At 41.8% G+C, this 19,516-nt stretch overlaps 1 protein-coding gene across 9 annotated transcripts in view; it reads left to right on the forward strand.

Moving 5' to 3' along the window:
- RHOBTB1 (Rho related BTB domain containing 1) overlaps positions 1 to 19,516 on the forward strand; it is a 67,228-nt gene that overhangs the window by 391 nt on the left and 47,321 nt on the right. For 8 of the 9 annotated variants that reach the window (XR_003005942.1, XR_003005943.1, XR_003005944.1 and 5 more), the window contains exon 2: positions 2,004 to 2,054. The gene's annotated coding sequence lies outside the window, so the exon portion shown is untranslated. Of the gene's footprint in view, positions 1 to 405; positions 425 to 2,003; positions 2,055 to 19,516 lie in introns of those variants that run through there. The other variant, XM_024765224.1, reaches the window with a different exon arrangement.

A 19,516-nucleotide genomic window follows, 5' to 3' on the forward strand; every position in this document is an offset into this window, starting at 1 on the left:
GCGGCCGCCGCGGAGCCTCGCTCCACCCGCCCCGGCCCCGGCGGGTGGCCTGTGGGAGCCCCGGGCCGCGCGCCACGCGGCGGGCAGCGTCCCGAGCGAGAGTCGTGGGACCGAGCTGCTCTGGGAGCCGCCCTCGCCTGTCTCGCGAGGCCGGGAGCCCCGCCATCAGAGGCAAGCAGAAGAGATTCCTAGGAGCGCCCGTCCAGCCGCACCCCTAACTTGGAGCTGAGAAAATGCACAACAGGCACCCTTTGCAGGCGGGCGGGGCGGGGTGCCGCGCAGACCAGAGGGCTCTTTTCCTTGGAAGGACGGTGGTGGGACTGCAGAGGGGGATACCCGAGCCCCTTGGGCTCTTGCACCCCCCTGACCGGTCAGCCCAGAGTTCGGCGCTCCCCACCACCAGCCGGTGTCCATGGAGTCTGTTGTGAGTTGCTGTGACAACAGTAGGAGCTGCCATGAGGGGCTGGCAAAACACCTTACCTTGTCTCTGCGCGCTCAGCTTTCGGGGAGAAAAACGGGGGGTGGGGATATGCAGACAGGGAATCCAACCCCTACTACAGAAGACGAAGTGGAAGGCCCAGCTATGTAAAAATGGACCACCCGATCCTACTGTCGCTCTGCCGTTTCTACCCTCAGCAGTATCAAACATCTCAACCGAGGAGCAGTGTCAATATTTAGACTTGGAGGAGCCAGAAACTTAGAGGGGAGCGCCAGGCGCAGGGTTCTGACTTGGTTTTGCACGTCAGCACACGAGCGGTGCCTTTCGAGCTGACTGCACACGTTTGCTGGGGTTGGGGGCGGGGAAAGGTACGAAGATCGGTATATACACAAAGGCACCCAGACCTAGGAAGACCTAGGAAGTTAAGACCAGAGGAGTCTCCTTGACTTTGAACTTCCCCCAGCCCTTGCTGTGCACGCAGCTCTGTTGAACCCCAGCCAGACGCTCAGCTTGAGGTTTCACTAGTTTGGGGCTCCCCACCACCAACCGGGGCAGTGCTGCATATTCTACACCGTATTGTGGATCCTCTCTAAGCTGCAGAAGTATGTTATCAGTAGTTTTCATCTCTGTATAACTGTGCTGTCACTATCAGCAGATATAAATAGCCAATCGGCTGTGTGTGCAGCAAACGCTAGGCTTTTCTAAACATACAGATAAGTTTGTTTAAAAACACTCTTCAGAAATTTGGAGTTATATTTCATTTCCGGTAACTCTGTAGATGCCCAAGAGGGTCACTGATTGCTAGAAAAGAAACACAAGCTCTTTTCAATGTAAATAATGTCTACACACCGCTCCGCAGGTGAAGTGGGCGGCAAATTATTATTCAACTGGGTTTCCTCTGAGATACCTGGATTGTATTTGGACGTTTTCGTGGGAAGGGGATTTAACGTGTTCATCCCAGCGTGGAAGACTCTGAAAACTCAGTCGGAAGCAATGAAATCATAGTACTCTAAGCTTGCGCCGCTGATCGTTGTTTTGAGAGGAGCGTAAATTTAAGTGCATAGGGGCTGTGTGTGATCACAGAGGTGAAAATAGAAACATAGGTAGTTTGATGTCACTGGCACAACAGCATAACCTATTAACTATACAAATGTAATCAAATAGTAAAAACCAGAATCATTTGGACTTTTACTTACGATAATGTCCAAAAAATGCTATTTTGGAAGAATAGCGTGTCCACTTCGTTGACTTCCATATTGTTAAATGCCTGTAAGGTTTTCCTTGTTCCTATTCCTGAGTTTGTGGTTACATGCTTTATTCTGTATCATCCCCAAAGGCTCAGAAACAGACTTCCAGAAATGCTGCAAAAAGTTAACCTAGCCATTTCAGGATGTATATGACCCCAAGAAATGCCATTTTAACACTGACACTCGGCAGAAGTAAAGCAGGTTCTGCCCTTTTGGGGGGAAAAAAAGGAAAACAATGTATGTTTAAAATGTCAGTGGCTCCCCATGTGCTCCTAGCAAGCAGTAGGATTTATAAAGTATTTCTCTCTTTTGTGTAGGTAAGTCCAGCTGTGAGCAGGGTGTTCTGTTCTTCACTTCCAGCGAGCCAGGTCAGTGTTCTCTGTGCAAACCCGTGACCGTAAATTGCTGACATCCTGTGTCTAATTCTGAGCATGCACTTCAGAACAAGTTTCTTAGTCATTTGTCTTAAAACGGTTCGTCTTTGTCATGTTTTTATTGACTCAATTATGAATATCACAATTTCAATGATTATTAAAATTAGTCTATTCACCCTGAGCAAAGTGGTACTAAAATGGGCCTTGAATCAGTATGTGTTTTAAAGGCTTTTCATTTTCACTTTGGGGATCCAAGTGGTGCCAAAATAGCTGAAGATACTGGGGATCTGGGTGCTTGATAATTAAGATTTTACATCTATGCTAATCTTAGCGCTCTAAGCTGAAAGAAAATTGATACAATAATACTTGACATTTTTGAGCATGAACCAAAGTCCAGGTAACGTGCCGCATTCTTTATACTACGTTCTCAGTCTGCATCAAAAAAAATCCCTGTTAGGTGTAACTACTCCCTTGGTCTCCAAAGGACAGGTAAGGAATTGAAAGTTCAGAGAGGTTAGGTAATAGGTTCAATTCCTGCTTCTCTAGTAAATGGAAGAAATAATAGTTCTTTTCAAGTGCTGTCTTACTCCAAAACCTAAATTCTCTAATTGGAAAAATCTTATCTCCAGTAGAGGAACTGGGACCACGAAAGGTTAAGCGACTTGCCTGAGATAACTTGGTAATTACAGCTTATGTAGTAACATTCAGTGGCACAGCTGTTAACAAAAGAATAAATTCCATTCTCTTAAGTATTGTAAAACAGCAAAACATTAAGTATTCATATGTACTTTCTGGCATGGCCCTGTCAAAAATTTAAGAAAGTTTTTACCATGGGGTCTCTGGTTTTAAGGATCTCATAAACAGATTTAAAAGACAAGATATTAAACATTCATGTAGGAAAAGTGAGAAAATAAATCAAGATCATACATGCCAGAAGTTTGAACTGAGGGTCAATGGTACATTTACGAGAAGTTCAGCATTTTCCACCCTGTGGGACTACTTTGCAGTTCTCTGTATGCATGGAAAAAAATTTCCAAGCACATTTTTGTCAGGATAGATAATAAAAGGGTGAGAGATTGAAGAAAGACAGAATGTAGAATTTCAAACCAAGAGTTCAAAGAGTACAGGCGATTGGAATCTGGTTCTTGTGTTCATCTTTTGTTCACCCAGGCTTCCCACCAACCTGGCAACACCAAAGCAAAATTTGGACCGGGAAGTAAAAATAAGTCACAAAAAGTGTGGCGTATGTAGAAAGGGGGAGGGGGTGGGAGAGTGTTTGAGTGCTGGGGGAGGGGATGGGGAAAGGGAGAGCTTTGGCAGCTCGGAGGGCAAGAAGCAGTCACTCAAACGGATGGGATGTGTATGGATTGGTTATTGACATGTCAGCATCAAAATTGTTTGTTTTTTTTGGTGGGGCTTATATGCAAAGTCAAGTCACCTCCTCCTAGAATCTTTTGTTCTTTGTGCGCATTGGGCAGAAACTGGGAAATAGGCAAAAAAAAAAAAGCCACTAAAAAGCACTCTTTCCAGATGTCCCAGGCCACTCCTGTCTTCAGACACTCCCTCCAGCTGTCCTGTCAAATACACCAGCATTTCTCTTATAAGGTTTTATCCACTGAGGGTGAATTAGAAGGTTTTACAAAGAAAGAAAGAGATAGATGCCAGTAGGTCCAGAAGAAGCATGATTACATTTCTCCACTCTGCACCTGAGTTTGTTATTGCATAGACACAGATGAATGGCAAGATCCCAGTGCTAATGAGGTACAGTCTCAGGCTCCATCCCTCTGTGGAGAAGTTTCCTTTGAATTGTTACCCAGTGGTAGTCCAGACCCCTAATGACCACTGGAATAACAATAACCAGTACTTATTATGCTCCTACTAGATGCCAGACACTTTACTGCATTACAGCTAATATTCATTATTAATTCCAGTTTTACAGAAGCCTAAGGGAAACTCAGATATGTTAAGTCAGAGAACTAATTAGAGGTAGAGCTTGGATTTGTACCCAGATCTGTCTAAGAACTTGAATATATATTTGTTTTAAATATATCCTGGGGGTAAAAAACCACTTTAAAAACGTTAAATTCCAGGTTATTCTTGCAGATGGTAGAGTACAGGAGTTAAGTAAGTATTCTTGTAGGGTTTTTTGAATTTTGGGTTTTTTTTTTGTTTTTTTGTTTTGTTTTGTTTTATATTTGGTAACTTGAACCACACAGCAGTCTTGTCTGGACAGACTTGTTAACTCTTCAGGTCATTTCTAATATATTTTGATGGAAGTCACAATTGTAAGCAGTTGAGTCATGGAGGGTTGAATCATGGACCCAGAAAGGTTCTTAAGGATACTTAATCCAACCTCATGTAGGTGAAAAAAATCTGCCACCCAGAGAAGCAATGTAACTCACCACTCTTACAGTTCATAAGTGGCACAGCTGGAACTGAACCCAGGTTTCCAAGGCCCAGCCCAGGGCTCAATTCTATTACATAACATTGCCTGAAACGTGCCAAGTCTTCAGAAGCCTCCAACTTAGCCCAAATTACAGCTATCAAGTTTGAAATACATCTGAAACCTAATATACATCCAGAAGTGGGTGATAAGAGGATTCCAGCAATGTAAAGATAAGGTGGGTTCTAGGAGAAGCCTCACTTATCTTCACTGACACCAATATAGACCAGTCTTGCCTCGTATTCGAACCAAAACAGCTCCATACTCTTGATCCCTTCCAAGCTGTTTTTGTTGAGATACCTGTTTTCATCAAGTATGGAGCTTTTTAATTTTGTCTCTGGAGTTCTGGCTTTTTATTAACTATGTGATGTGGGTGACATACTTCTTTGAACCTTATTTTGCTCGTCTGTAAAATGCTAACAGTATCACCTCTGTCAGAGGGTTATGAGGATGCTATGAAATCACACATGTAAAACAGATAGTAGGTGCTCAATAAGGGTGAGTTCTCTTCCTAGGCTTGCTCAAGTATCTTAAGGGAAAATGTTATAACGCATAAGGGCATTCATGTCATGTTGCTGCTAAATGTTCTTCAGTCATCTGAAGTCTGATATTGCAAGGGATGATTATAGTGACCTTTTTTCTTGGGTGAAAATGGGCCCAATCGTGTCTCAGTACCAGTGGCGTCTCTGAGTACCCGTGGCGTGGGCACGCCTGGGTACAATTACATTTGTCTTCTTCATGATCTAGGGTTGCCAGGGTTTACTTGAATTATTTTATTGCTTCGGTTTCTACCTCAGACTAATACCAAGCTCCTCTTGGAGATTTGTGGCTCTCATTTCCTTCCAGACACTGTTTAAGTATCTAACGTGTTTTCCACATAGACCTTTGCATCTCAAAGCATCCACTATGTTTTCAGCCAAATAACTAAGAAATATTTCCAGAGAATAGTGTTGCCAGTAAAACATTTTTGCTTTCAATTTCAAAACATGTGAGAGCTTCCTCCCATCATTTCAATTAACTCTAGTATTGAATCTTTCCTGTGCATTGGCCCTGTCTTTTCTCTTTGTCCTGGGTTGCCGACTGCTTTATTGATTGGGAAAAACGTAAGCACTACAATTTCCCCCTTTCACCCTCAGCACTTGATAGCTACCCTGGCCTAAATTACATCTCTGGGAAGTGTTTCATCACACTCCTCTCTCCAGCTACCACACTTTGTCATGTGGCCCTTGCTGCCCTGCTTTGGGTTTTGGGAACCAAGCCTTTGGCAATGTGTCCTATTCATCATATACATGCAGGAAAGCTACTGAGAACGATTATTTTCTTACTTGCACTTTTCCCCCGTTTTTGACATTAATAATCCAAGTGGCCTAGAATGGCCTTTATTTTCCTAGTGGCTCAGTTTCCCTTTTCAGTATTTGACAGATGTGACAAATGGCAAGATGTATGTCCTTTTCTTCAGGCTTAGGTGTAGCAAGGGGCTCCTCACTGATGGCAGCGCTACTGGTCCGAGGACCACATTTTGAGTAGTGAAATATACTGTACTCTCTAAAGTATAGTCATTACTCTATCTGATGCTGAAACTCATGCCTTGGAGGCTGTAAGGCTCCCATCTTATTTTGTTTGTTTCTTTCTTAAATTATAATAGAGAGTCATGGAGTCTTAAACTTGAAAGGGATATGCTGGTAAATCAACCAGCACTCTGGGGAAAAAAGGAATGCATTTATGTGCATACATAAGTTGATTAAAAATTTTACTGACAAAGGATGTGTGTAGCATACAATTTATAAATAATAATAAAATAAAGAATACTCTTTGTCGTGAACTCCATCTAGCTAATTGGTTAGTCTCACAAAACACTTGTTGCTTTTTGAGAACTCACCTATGGTACAACTGATGAGTGTAATTCCCATATAAACGTTGTCTGATATTTTCCCTTATGTTAATGAGTAAGATAAAAGTGAAATAACGAAGACATATGTCAGAACTGTACGCATTCATCAAAGATATGGGGGCTTCCCTGGTGGCGCAGTGGTTGAGAGTCCGCCTGCCGATGCAGGCGACACGGGTTCGTGCCCCGGTCCGCGAGGATCCCACATGCCGCGGAGTGGCTGGGCCCGTGAGCCATGGCCACTGGGCCTGCGCATCCGGAGCCTGTACTCCGCAACGGGAGAGGCCACCATAGTGAGAGGCCCGCGTACCCAAAAAAAAAAAAAAAAAAAAAAAGATATGAATGACTTCTTTGCTGAACCAGATAACAGCTTTTAAATACAATAAGATATTTCCTTAAATGTACTATTCATAATGTAACAGCTAAACATATTACACACTTTTAAGTTTAATCTGCATTATTAACATTTTAAAATCACTTTCTTAAGTCAAGACAATCAACAGAACAATAAAGCAAGCCCTGATGTGAAGCGGTTGCCAGTTTCACTGGTATAAATACTCCCATCATGGCCAGTTTGAAGCCATCATTGTGACTGAGCTGGAATTGGAAAGAGATGGTACAGTAGCACACCATTATATAGCATTTCCACCATACAGATAAAATGTGCACGAATGACCTCAAAATATAGATAACAGTAAAATAAATACAAAGTGGTGAGTTCTGAGTAGTACCTTTGTTTTTAGTATACTTTATTGAATTGAAACGTTATCTGCTTTAATTTTCAATACTGACCCTATTTTAACAGTCTTGCAAAAGTCCTGAAAATTTAACAGTTGGTTCGTGGGCTTGTAGAGGCTGGCTCCAGCGCACCACTGGATATGGCTCATCTGGTCCTGGTGATTCTCAGCCTTTGCTATACACTGGAATACCCCCAGGAATTTACAACCTACAGCTTTAGTAAATTCATGTCAGGGCCCAGGAATCTGAATTTTTAAAACATTTTTATTGAACTGTATCTTATTTCAAGAAAAATACACAAATCATAAGTATATAACTTAAAGAATTATCACAAACTGACCACACACTTTCACCTAATCTAACCAACACCTAAATATAGAAATAGAACATCACCAGCACCCAGAATCCCTTCTTAAGCCCCTATTCAATCACTACCCAATCAAGCCAACCACTGCCTTGACTTCTAATACCAGGGATTAGTTTTGCCTGGTTGTGAACTTTTATATAAATGCAATCTCTTTTGTGTCTGGCCTCTTCCCCTCAATATTACGTTTGGAAGATTCATTATAATATATGCAGCCGTAATTCATCCATTGTTTTTTAAAGAAGCTCTTCAATTTTATCTTTAAAAAAATTTTAATTTTATTTATTTATTTGGCTGCACCAGGTCTTAGTTGCGGCACGTGGGATCTTTGTTGCGGCATGCGGGCTCTTAGTTGCAGCATGCATGTGGGATCTAGTTCCCCGTCCAGGGATCGAACCCGGGCCCCTGCATTGGGAACGTGGAGTCTTACCCACTGCACCAGCAGGGAAGTCCCAGTTCATCCATTTTTAGTGCTGTATAATATTCCATTGTGCAAACAGGCCCCAATTTATTATTTCTATATCCATCGTACTGTCGATGGTTTGTTTCCAGTTGTTGACTATTACAAATAGTGCTACCAAGGACATTCTTGCGCAGGCAGCAGTATTTGAAACAAAACAAATTCCCCCAGTGATTCGAATGAGCAGCTGATTTCTTGACTGCCTTCTCTATAATTTCCCCTCCTGTCTTTTATTTCTCATATGATGTGACCAAAGCTATTGCTTCTTTCGTGTGAATGTACTTTTAACACCTTAGGCCGTGAAGCTGTGTGCTTGCATTCATTACAGCATGTTCTCCTGGCTCTTTTCAATATAGGTTCACCAACACCCCCTTTCATCAAGACATCTGCTCTTGTGCACTCTGAGTAGAGAGGAGATTTGGCCTCACATCAATAGCCTGGAGGAATATCAGACATGGTGGAGATGGAGCCAAGGCTAAATTTGGCAGCCGATCCTTAAGGCTCCTGGAAAGAGGCTTCAAGGAAGGGAAATTGTTTCCCTTTGTGTGTATCAAACAAAAATCAACGGCAAACCTTCGGAATATTTCCAATTCTAAATTTTTAAAAAATTGATTTATTTGAAGTAGACCAGGGACTCTCTTCTGACATGAGAACTGACATCTCTCAAAGTCTCATGATTTGATCTGGAAAGAGTACGGAAGGAGGTGTTCCCATGGGCTTGTTCTACACCTAGTGTGCAGCCGGTGTAGCCTTGCTGCATTGTTCTAGGCTGAGTGGCTGTGTAATTTGTGTCTTTGGGCCTATTGAGATATTAGTTCCTTTGATAGAAGTCAAGGGAGCTGAATGACCAGGAGCTCCAAGATGATGCTGTTGATGGAGTAGGATGGGTGCTCAGAATGGAAAGAAAGGTGCCAACAGCAGCAAGGCTGTTTCCTGCCATATGAAAGGCAACGTCACTTACAGCTTTCATGATATGCAGAGAAGAAGTAAAGAATAGACACTAATTCCACTTAATGAAAGAAGAATGTATTCTCACACACATAAATATCATAGTCCCTGGTTTTCCTACCTCCCCAACCTCACTTTTTTGTAAAATGTCTTTGTTATAAAATAACACATGTTCATTATAGAAAAGATGGAATATGTATGTAGATAAGAAAAAAAGAAAAATTAAATCAGTTATAATCCCAATTGGCATTAATATTTTAATGTATCTCTATCCCAAATATTTTTGTGTATATTTAGGTACATAATTTTTTTTAGGTACGTGATTTTTAAGGAATGGTGTTACTCATGAACCTCTAACTGAAATAATAAATGTACTCCTATAACATATTTTTAACTGCTATATACTCTCCCATTATATGGACACTTTTTAAAAACCCCTCCCCTGTGGTTGGATTTCTAAAATTGTTCCCAATATTTTGTTTCCACAGTAATATGATGAACACTCCTTTAATGGAATCTTTTTGTAATCCTAAATCGTTTTTTAGGAGTAAAGTCTTATAATTGGATGAATGTTATGGACATTTTAAAGTCTTTTGAGTGCCAGTGGCACTCCAAAATAATGATACTATCTTCCACTCCCACTAACAGTGCCTCATCCTGCCTTTAAATAATGTACAATCTTTCATGTAATAATTCCTACCTAGAGTTGGAGGGTATAAGAACATGTTCTGAAAATACTAGCTAGAATCCACACGTTGCTGGCAGCCAATAACCTCGAATAAAATAAGAGATTTTTAAGGTTTTTGTCTACCAGCATTTTTGTGTTTCTGGTCTAATGTTGCTAAGAAGTCCTGGGGGGCAGGTGGTGGTGGGGGAATAGTTTTCTTCATTTGCCCGAATGAGAGCATAAGCTAATCCTAACCGACATGTTATATAGTCTCATAAATGATTAAATGCAATTGTTTGATTGGCATCATATCTGAAGGTTTCGCAGCAGGTGGTCTTCTGGTGCTACAGATGCTAACCCAAGTGACATCTTTAGAGAATACTTGCAATGAACAATTTATGACAGAGGACTATAGAGACTTCTCTATACAAGGATGGATTTTTAAGGGCATCTAGTCTGCAGACTTGATATGAGCTTTCTCAAACGAGCACTTTGACATCTCTTTAAAGACTTGATCAATATTTTAATTATCAATTCTTGACAAAGCTTCCTGATCCAGCCCTTAGCTAAGGCTCACCCACATGAGGACTACAGGCCCTCTGAAAACAATGTATAGTGTCCTTTGTTGCTTTATATATATTTTTGACCTTAAAAAAGGATATTGAAGTATAACATGCATAGAGAAATGTGTCTAGATCACAAGTGTACAGTTTGATGAATTTTTGCAAACAGAACATACGTCTGTAACCAACACCTAGATCAACAACCCCACTTCTGGTCACCACCCCACTGCACCCTCAGTATGTCTGAACTGCTTCAAATTTTATGTCCTGGGTAAGTCACTCATTTACCGAATTTGATTTTTGACTGAACCCTTCCTTAATATGAGCTAGCTGCAGTCAGCTTTGATCAAACTATCTCCCTTGTAACTGAGAATATGTAGAATCTGCCTTTCCGAGTAAAAATTATAACATTAAATTCATGCACTGAGTGTGCAGTATTTATGTGTTTGTGATTTTCAGGTATACAAATACACAACAGGCATACAAACGAATTTGGAACTTTTTTTCTTAATGAATATAAAGCTGATTATACTACATTATCCAACTTAAAAAAATCTTAACTACAGTTGATTGCCACAGAATAGTTCATGGGCTAAGTTCCCAACAATTTCTTAAAATTGCTCATTTTCGTTACCATACGTATTCCCTTTAAACACTCAGAATTTAAAAGCCAAGAATTTTTCATCTCTTTGAGATAGAATCGTATATTAAGTATCCTGGTTGTCCACAGCTGTCTCTTTTGGCTCAATTGCTATGTCTGATATTCAGCAAGATATCATTTAGGTTCCTATGTTCTTTTTTTTTTGCGGTACGCGGGCCTCTCACTGCCGTGGCCTCTCCCGCTGCGGAGCACAGGCTCCGGACGCGCAGGCGCAGCGGCCGTGGCTCACGGGCCCAGCCGCTCCGCGGCATGTGGGATCTTCCCGGACCGGGGCACGAACCCGTGTCCCCCGCATCGGCAGGTGGACTCTCAACCACTGCGCCACCAGGGAAGCCCTAGGTTCCTATGTTCTTTTTAGTTGAGAGGTTGAGTCAGAAAAGAACAGGTTTAATAGGCTCACTGTGCTTTTTAAATACATGATTTTGAAAAACTATCATCAAACATCATTTTATATTATCACTGGAGTGTAGCGGTGTGCTCTTAGTAGAATTAACAATCAAGGGTTATGCTTATGTACTCATTACTTTTTTAAAAATAGTTTTCCCATTATAGAAGGAACACATCTAAGAATATTACTCACCCAATAAAAAGGAATGAGGTACTAATACATGCTACAACATGGATGAACTTGAAAACATTATGCTAAGTAGAAGAAGACAGACACAAAAGGCCACCTCTTGTATGGTTCCATTTATAAGAAATGTCCAGAGTAGGAAAGTCCATAGCCACAGAAAGTAAATTAATGGTTTCCAGAGCTGGAGGGAGGAGGGAATGAGAATGTCTGCTAATGGGCACAAGGTTTCTTTTAGGGATGATGAAAATGTTCTAGAATTAGATAGTGGGAATAAGTGTACAACTTTGTGACTATAGTAAAAAAAAAACCCTGAATTGTACACTTTAAAAGGGTGAGTTTTATGGCATGTGAATTTTTTTTAATTTTATTTATTTATTTTTGCTGTGTTGGGTCTTCTTTTATGTGTGTGGGCTTTCTCCTAATTGCGGCAAGTGGGGGCCACTCCTCATCGCGGTGCGCGGGCCTCTCACTATCGCGGCCTCTCCCATTGCGGAGCACAGGCTCCAGACGCGCAGGCTCAGTAATTGTGGCTCACGGGGCTAGTTGCTCCGCAGCATGTGGGATCTTCCCAGACCAGGGCTCGAACCCGTGTCCCCTGCATTGGCAGGCAGATTCTCAACCACTGCGCCACCAGGGAAGCCCAGCATGTGAATTTTATCTCAGTTTACCAAAAAGAGGTAATATATTTTCACTGTAGAAAATTTGGAAACTACAGGAAAGCAGAAAACTGGCAACAAGTTACAGTCCCATGATCCAGCCACAATCACTGGCGTCTGTTTAGTGTACTTACCTCCAATTTATTTTGCATGTATTGTTGCAGGAGGAGGAGACTGGTATCGTTGCCCTTTAGATGGCAAGCGCACAATTTATTAAATTTTAAGTATTCACTTATCAAAACCCACCCATCTCTTCCCCTCCAAACAAAGGGCAGGTCCCCAAGGAAGATCCATTCGTTGGCTGAGGGGAATGCACGTGAGAGAGGCAGAGAGCAATGGCCAGCCCTGTGAGAGGGGATGAAGCAACACCTGAAGGGAAAAGCTCTAGGGTCCCGAGAGGCAAAAAGACAGGTTTGAGCAGTTGCCATGGAGGCAGAACTCTTCAGGGAAACATCCCAAAGAGACTTTTTAGAAGTTTCGCTGCAAGATGCCTGATACATTATGTGAACCACATCTCTCTATTCTTCAAGACCTGTATTGTTTTCAGGGCTTTCTAAAAGTCACATTTTTGTCCCTTTTAGATGTGTCACTGTGGTAAGGTGGTACTTAGAGGGAGAGAACAGGGAGGCTTGATTTTATTCGAGTTACACATATTCATTTTATGTAGTTTTTGTCAACTATATCTCAGATGACTCTCCTGCATTTTCCCCTCCGTAGTGATACATTAGCACTTCTCTCAGTTACTGCAAACTTAATGTAAACATAATTTTAAATAATGATAATCTTAACAGATCAGACTTACTGAATGTTCTCTTGATGGCTGGCATAGTGATTAAAATATTTTACAAGCATTATCTAATTTCATCTTCACAACCACCATTGAGGGAAGTCATTATCCCCAGTTTACAGACAAGGAAATAGAGGCTTAGAAAGATTAAGTAATTTGCCCAAAATCACATACCAAGTACCTTAAATAATTATCCCCCGACTTATCATAGACAGGTGGTTTGCCATTTTTCCTTATTCTTAATAAAGATGTGATAAATATATTTGCTTTTAAAACATTTTCCATTTATAAAGTTCTTGGATGGGTATTTTTCAAATTTCCAAGTGGTTGAGTTTCTTGGTTGCTGTCATAAAACCTTTCCTCTTAACTTTTTCATTTATTTCTTTGTGGCTAGAGAATTTGGTTGCTATAACTTATGTTTTGAAGGATATTTGTCTTTATGATCAGTCCATATGTAGTCAACTTTTATAAATGTGGCAAGAACACTTGAAAAGAAAGCACTCTCTTATAGATTTTTTTTAAAATGTGGGGTATCTATTAACTTAATGCCACTTTTTATGCTACTCAAGCCCTCCGTGTGTTGTATCTCACTTTTGCTTTCTTCATCTGATGGTGATTCTAATTATTCATCTCATGTCAGTTATTTGCATTAACTTCTCTTTTTACTTATAGAATTTGTCTTCCTTTTTATTACATGCTTTTTAATCTATGAAGGGTCATTATTACTGCTATGCTTCTACTATGAATTGCCCTTTTTTACCTTCTAATTATCTTTTACAGATAATTTTTCTATATAAATTTGAAACCAAAGGCTAAATAACTGTAGGCTGGTCTTATATTCTCGACTGGTTCTGGTTTCCACAGTTCTTTGAAACTGAAATGTCCATTTTTTTCATTTTTAATTATCTCTGGGTGTTTTGGCAAGTATCTTTGAGCAGTTTAATTCCTTAAAGACATTTGAGGTTTTGCCCCCAAGTCTTTTTTTTTTTTTTTTTTTAGTAATGCAGATGACTTTTTTTTTTTTTTGGTCTGCATTGGGTCTTAGTTGCGGTACACGGGATCTTTCATTGCAGCGTGTGGTCTTCTCTCTAGTTGTGGCGTGTGGGTTTTCTCTCTGTAGCTGAGGCGCGCGGGCTCAGTAGTTGTGGCGCGTGGGCTTAGTTGTCCCACGGCATGTGGCATGTGGGATCTTAGTTCCCTGACCAGGGATCGAACCCACGTCCCCTGCATTGGAAGGCGGATTCTTTACCACTAGACCACCAGGGAAGTCCCACCCCCTGAGTCTTTAATATCCAAAAATAACTTTATGTTGCCTTCACACCAATATTAATTTGACCTGATTCACAAATTTGTTATTATATCACTTTCCTTTGAAAGCTCTGTGGTTTCTACTGCATTAAAATAATGCATTGGTGAAGTATATGGTCATCTGTATTATCCTTTCTTGATAGAAATGTTTTTCGCCATTAGTTTTAGAAGGTGTTTTGCTAAGATACTTACAGGATTATTATACAATTATTTTTTGCTGAAAAATGTATAGCTTTGGAGTCTTCTTATCTTCTCCTTCTTTTTCTCCCCACTACATCCTCCTTTTAGTACTGGGGAAAATTTGTTCTATTAAATCACATTTTGCAACCTTATTTCTTCAAGAGCCCTACTATCTATGGGATTGCTTTTCAACAGCCTCTTACCTGATATCTTCCGTTACATCATTTTCAGATGGCCTTCCTTCTATATTTAGAGTTTCTCTTGTTTGGCCTCTACCTCACGAATTCATTTTACTACATTTTCAAGGCTGCTATTGACTGTTGCCAGTATGGTTTTGAATTTGGCTGACTCATATTCCATTTATACATGGCCTTTACTTACCATGTCCTATTGCCTACTTATAGCCTCATCTGCTGTTAGTATACCTGCATTATCTTCTTTTGTGTGATCAAGCACATGGATAGGATTTTTTTTCTTATGTTTCTTAAAGCATATCTACTTCAGTAGAAGAATCTTCTCTATGTCTTTAGCTAATTGCTTGTACTTTTCTTTTTTTATTAATTTTAATTGGAGTATAGTTGATTTACAATGTTGTGTTAGTTCCTGCTGTATAGAAAAGTGAATCAGTTATCCACATACATATATCCTCCACTCTTTTTTTTTTTTTTTTTTTTATGGCAGGCAGATTCTTAACCACTGTACCACCAGGGAAGTCCCTCCACTCTTTTTTAGATTCTTTTCCCATATAGGTCCTTACAGAGTACTGAGTAGAGTTCCCTGTACTATACGGTAGATTCTTATTAGTTATCTATTTGGTATATAGTAGCGTGTACATGTCAATCCCAATCTCCCAATTTATCCTTCCCCCGCACTTTCCCCTTTGGTAATCATAAGTTTATTTTCTACATCTGTGACTCTGTTTCTGTTTTGTAAATAGGTTCATTTGTACCATTGTTTTAGATTCCACATATAAGCACTATCATATGATATTTGTCTTTCTCTGTTTGACTTACTTCATTCAATATGAGAATCTCTAGGTCCATCCATGTCGCTGGAAATGTCATTATTTCATTCTTTTTTATGGCTGAGTAGTATTCCATTGTGTATATGTACCACATCTTCTTTATCCATTCCTCCATTGATGGACATTTAGGTTGCTTCCATGTCCTGGCTATTGTAAATAGTGCCGCAATGAACACTGGGGGATATGTATTTTTTTGTGTCCGGGTTTTTAATAGACCATATGTTGAATGGTCACTGTTTAGTCCATCCATATAAAGAAGGATTTATGCTGGCCAAGGATTGAAGCATATTTACATTCCAAATGCTTGGAATAACCTTAGGCTTTCAGGGACCAAGGCAGGGCTCTGTAGAGATCCAGGAACCCACCCAGTCCCCAGCGGACAAGCAAAGCTACTCAGTTTGGTTCGGGTTGAGAGGACTTAGGAGGGCGAGATAAGGACTAACGTGAGGAGTGTCACCACAGAGGATATGCCGACGTCCAGCCTTGTACGCCCTCAGCGCACTCCCTCTGGCATCAGTATCACAAGCTCAGTCACTTCTGTTTGTAGTGTCAGAGCTGAAACAGCCTGGTGGAGGCAGCTGAAGGAAGCAAAAACCAGTCTCCTCCATGCTCGGTGCTGTCTGCCCAGCCCAGCCTCAGGAAGGGGCAATGACGGCAGCCTGCCGGTGTCATAATGGCTCTCCAGCGGCTCCACAATCTCCTCTATCCACCCTGTCCCAGTGAGTCCATCTCGCATCACTCCAGATCACAGGCATCTGTGGCAAAGAGCCTCCTGCTTCCCTCCAGGCCAACTCTTTTCCCCGTGGAAAAGAGTGACCTTCTCATTTGGCTCCATGGAAGTGAACTGGGTGGAGATCTTTTCAGTTTCTGGTGAATGGATACTACTTCTTCTTAGTTTCTGGTACTGTTTTGGAGTCTGCTATCTGTATAGAATAAGGTTAATTTTAGTGAGACATGGGTAGAGGGGGGTCCAAGGCATCTGTGCTTTCATGGCTAACTTGCCTTAAGTCCAGCTAATTGCCTTTTGTGATGTGGCTCTTGTAGGCATAGACTGAACTCTGTCTTCCAGACTCATGTTCATATCAGTTATGAATCTTTCTCCCTATGTAGTGGATACATATGCCTCCCTTTTCCTCTTCTTTTTCAGCCAAGCAGTGAATAGAGTTGGGAATCCCTTGAATTAGGATGTCAAAGTCTAAAAGTGGATGAAAACTTTATACATCCCTTATACATAAATATTATCAAGATTCATAACTTGGATATAGGCACTAGAGCACAGTGAAAGACCACATTCCTTTATTTTTCTAAATCAGGTCCAGCCCGAAGCCACTCTTATCTGCCTGTATCGGGGCTCCTCCCTGCCCCCTGCCTTCCCGTTTGGTGGAGGGGCCTGGACCTTGGTCCGTGGTGGTTCCCATGGTTACTGATGCTCTTCCTGCTGGGGGAGCCATGGCTGGTGCACTGCCATCTGTCAGAGACAGCTCTCATGATGGGCCACACAGATGTCCCTCAACGTGTTCCTCTGCAGGCTTGGCAACACGCCGCAGCTTTCGAGGCCATGGGCTTAATGATCAGTCACCAGAGACAGCCGAGCGCCAGGTCTCTGCCAGCCCCAGGTGGAAGGTTTCCTAAGGAAGGTGGAATGACTGTGCTTGTATATGCAAGTGAACAGATATTTACGGCAAGCCACATACAGCCAAGGCACCATGAAAGGATCTGAGGATTTAAAGGTGAATAACAGTCTCTGTTGTCAAAAGTGCATAATCTTGGTGAGGCGGAAATGAGATACATATAAGCCTAACTGTGAATATTACAAAACAAGATTTTGATAAATACCCTAGGAGACAGGATAAAGGGAGAATGTGCTAAGTGCTTCTCGTTGCAAAATGAACTTGAATCTTTCTGCTTTGCTCCATCTCTGCTGATTCCACCCTGGTCCCAGCCACCACCCTTTCCCTCCTGGAGAACTTAGAGCTTCCTAGCTGGGCCTCGGCCACTGCTCAGAATCCCCCCACATGCTCTCCACACGGCAGTCTCGGTGAAACCAATGATCCTTTAAAAAAAGCAAATCAAAACCTGTTATTCCTTTGCTGAAAACACCTCAGTGGCTTCTCACTTCATTGAGAATAACATCGAGACTCCTGACCGTGGCCTAAAAGGCCGTGTGTGACCTGGCCCCTTCCTGCCTTGCAGCCCTCTCTTGCCCCAGTTCCCTACACTTGAGCTTTTCCCACCTGCTTCGTTCCCATCTCGTGATGGGGCCCTTCTCATTCTTCAGAGAGCAGGGAAATGGAGCCTCCTCGTGGATACCTCCCACCCATCATTTCCTCTCATAACCCCTTTCGTTCTTCCTCAGGGAGCTTATCAAATGTACAGTTATGTCCCCAGGTTTAGTGGTCTCTCCCCACCTGACTGTGAGGGTCCCTGAGGGCCAGCACCACCCCTGGCCTGTCTGCTGCTGTCCACCTGTAGGCCTGGCACTCACTAAGTGCAGCCTCTGTTTCTTTAACTATGACAGCCCGAGTCCTAAGAACTATTTCAGCGGGTGGATCAGGGGCACGAGAAAGGGCATTTGAGCAGAAATAATGGCACAGTCAACATCAAAGGCGGGGTTACATGGCATGTTTGTAGGCATGTAGCACACACTTTACTTATGGTGGCTTTGAAACCTACCCTGGAATTTGTATGCACCTTTTAAGCTGTTTCCGATTTGTTGTTTATTTTTTCACTGAGACAGCATTTATTAAGGGCAGTGGATAGATAGAAGGAGAAGTCTATTTCTAATCCTGGCCCACCTTCCCCACTGACACTGAGTTTTAAAAAATGAAGGAACGTGATCTGGTGTAGGTCTTTACAGGCCTCTGCTGAGAACCAGTGAATGTTTCTAAAAGTGTCTCTGTATTATCTGTATTCCTGGACTTCTCTGCAGTGCTTTTTCTGTTACTTAATCTCTTTTTTGTTTTGATCACAACTTTCAATTGAAAAAATATTGTTGCTTTGAATGATGAAAGGCAGTATTATCCTAGAGATAGATATATTTCGGTGAAGTTTTGATTTAGGGAAGCCCAGCCCAGCCCAGCCCAGCCCTGACTGTCTCTTTCCCCAGGTCTGGACCCATTCTCCATTCCAGCTGAGATGTTTATATAATGCATAAGGCAGCTCCTGCCTGACTAGGACTGGTGATTAAGAGCTCAGGATAATGAAATCTGCACAGTTGAAACTTGGCTGTTGGCTATAGTTATTATGCAAGTCTTAACATTTCCCTTTTGTTCCGGCCAATAATATAAAATTCTCAGTTTTTCCTTCAAAGTTAACTCTTCAAAGACGCTGAAATTTGTTCCGCTAGTATTTTTAATGACCAAGTTAAATTATTTCTTAAAGTTCAGAGTATATGCTTTTCTAAAGGACAAGAAAGTTTAGTGGCTGTGCAAGAGCCCTGTTCAAACTGTTAATAACAGCCGAATGGAGCTTAAAGTACAAAGGCCCCTCTGTGGGCCTTAGATTTCTGTCTTTAAGCAGACTGCTCACCTGGCCTTGACTGCGGTAGCAAATATAACAAAAGATACGGAAAAAGTGACAGTAAGAGACGGCATATTCCGAGAGTGGGGTGATGCGGAGGAATTAGGAGATGCTCAGTGAGGCATCTTAGACAAGTGATAAATCTTTCCTTGCCACCCGCTCTAATGTCTGAATTTCTAGTGTTAGAAGAGATCTGCACCCTTACCTGGATTCAGATAGTGGACCTATCCTAACGTGCACCCACCTGGGACAAGCGGAAACATCTAGCGTTTTATAAGCCACGGTGCCTCTGAATTATTCAGTTATGGAGACAAGACTCTGACAGTCACCTAGCTGTCGTGTGACTGAGGAAGCGAACGTGCCTGAGACGTCCTGAGAACCTGTTTCTTAAGAGAAGAACAGGACAGCACAAAGGCCATCATCTCAAGGACTGAAGGTGGGTGTGGGGAACCATCACAGGAAGGAACATGCTTTGAAAAGGAGTCTAGGGCAGCTAGGGTCATGTTAGGCTCCATCATCACTGTTTTGCCCATGGTTTGCCCAGGAGTATATTAGGGATCCATGACCCAGCTTTATGGAAGAGAGGCATTGTATGCTCATATATTCCAAGCACTTCCGTATATAGTAGTACCCCAGAAACAGCTGATGATTCATTCAGTGAACAAGACGGGCACTT

The sequence above is a fragment of the Neophocaena asiaeorientalis genome, unplaced genomic scaffold (assembly GCF_003031525.2).
Source record: "Neophocaena asiaeorientalis asiaeorientalis breed wild unplaced genomic scaffold, Neophocaena_asiaeorientalis_V1.1 scaffold183, whole genome shotgun sequence".
In the NCBI taxonomy this organism is placed as follows: domain Eukaryota; kingdom Metazoa; phylum Chordata; class Mammalia; order Artiodactyla; family Phocoenidae; genus Neophocaena; species Neophocaena asiaeorientalis.